Source organism: Triticum dicoccoides, unplaced genomic scaffold (genome assembly GCF_002162155.2).
Source record: "Triticum dicoccoides isolate Atlit2015 ecotype Zavitan unplaced genomic scaffold, WEW_v2.0 scaffold155373, whole genome shotgun sequence".
NCBI lineage: Eukaryota > Viridiplantae > Streptophyta > Magnoliopsida > Poales > Poaceae > Triticum > Triticum dicoccoides.
In genome coordinates, this window is record NW_021210963.1 from 1 (window position 1) to 1,197 (window position 1,197).

A 1,197-nucleotide genomic window follows, 5' to 3' on the forward strand; every position below is an offset into this window, starting at 1 on the left:
TCGGCGTTGTGGCGCGGCAAGCGTGCACTCGTGCGGTTGAGAGGGAGGGGTGGAAACCGCGTTAAACTCGTCTCCGTAGTTGAGAGGGAGCGGCCAAAGCAATGTACAATCGTCTTTGTAGTGGAGCTGGGAGGGGCAAGGATAAGGGACGAAGACCGGGGTAACATGTCGGATGCGATCATACCAGCACTAAAGCACCGGATCCCATCAGAACTCCGAAGTTAAGCGTGCTTTGGCGAGAGTAGTACTAGGATGGGTGACCTCCTGGGAAGTCCTCGTGTTGCATTCCCTTTTTAATTTTTTTCGCGCCGCTTGCAAAACAAAACGCACGTGTAAGTAATATATTTACCGTGTTTTATTATTTTGCACGAGTGCGGTAAGTCATAGCTGGGTGCTCACGATTCACGGGTCCAGCGTCGGTGTTGTGGCGCGGCAAGCGTGCACTGGTGCGGTTGAGAGGGAGGGGTGGAAACCGCGTTAAACTCGTCTCCGTAGTTGAGAGGGAGCGGCCAAAGCAATGTACAATCGTCTTTGTAGTGGAGCTGGGAGGGGCAAGGATAAGGGACGAAGACCGGGGTAACATGTCGGATGCGATCATACCAGCAGTAAAGCACCGGATCCCATCAGAACTCCGAAGTTAAGAGTGCTTGGGCGAGAGTAGTACTAGGATGGGTGACCTCCTGGGAAGTCCTCGTGTTGCATTCCCTTTTTAATTTTTTTCGCGCCGCTTGCAAAACAAAACGCACGTGTAAGTAATATATTTACCGTGTTTTATTATTTTGCACGAGTGCGGTAAGTCATAGCTGGGTGCTCACGATTCACGGGTCCAGCGTCGGCGTTGTGGCGCGGCAAGCGTGCACTGGTGCGGTTGAGAGGGAGGGGTGGAAACCGCGTTAAACTCGTCTCCGTAGTTGAGAGGGAGCGGCCAAAGCAATGTACAATCGTCTTTGTAGTGGAGCTGGGAGGGGCAAGGATAAGGGACGAAGACCGGGGTAAAATGTAGGATGCGATCATACCAGCACTAAAGCACTGGATCCCATTAGAACTCCGAAGTTAAGCGTGCTTGGGCGAGAGTAGTACTAGGATGGGTGACCTCCTGGGAAGTCCTCGTGTTGCATTCCCTTTTTAATTTTTTTCGCGCCGCTTGCAAAACAAAACGCACGTGTAAGTAATATATTTACCGTGTTTTATTATTTT

The 1,197-nt window shown here is 51.2% G+C and overlaps 3 non-coding genes across 3 annotated transcripts; all 3 read left to right on the forward strand.

Annotated features, from left to right (window-relative positions):
• Positions 1 to 170: 170 nt before the first annotated feature.
• LOC119344149 lies at positions 171 to 289 on the forward strand. The gene has a single exon (XR_005166484.1). It is a non-coding gene; the product is annotated as a 5S ribosomal RNA (ribosomal RNA).
• Positions 290 to 586: 297 nt separating this feature from the next.
• LOC119344148 lies at positions 587 to 705 on the forward strand. Its single transcript, XR_005166483.1, has one exon. It is a non-coding gene; the product is annotated as a 5S ribosomal RNA (ribosomal RNA).
• Positions 706 to 1,002: 297 nt separating this feature from the next.
• On the forward strand, positions 1,003 to 1,121 carry LOC119344147. The gene has a single exon (XR_005166482.1). It is a non-coding gene; the product is annotated as a 5S ribosomal RNA (ribosomal RNA).
• The last annotated feature ends 76 nt before the right edge of the window (positions 1,122 to 1,197 follow it).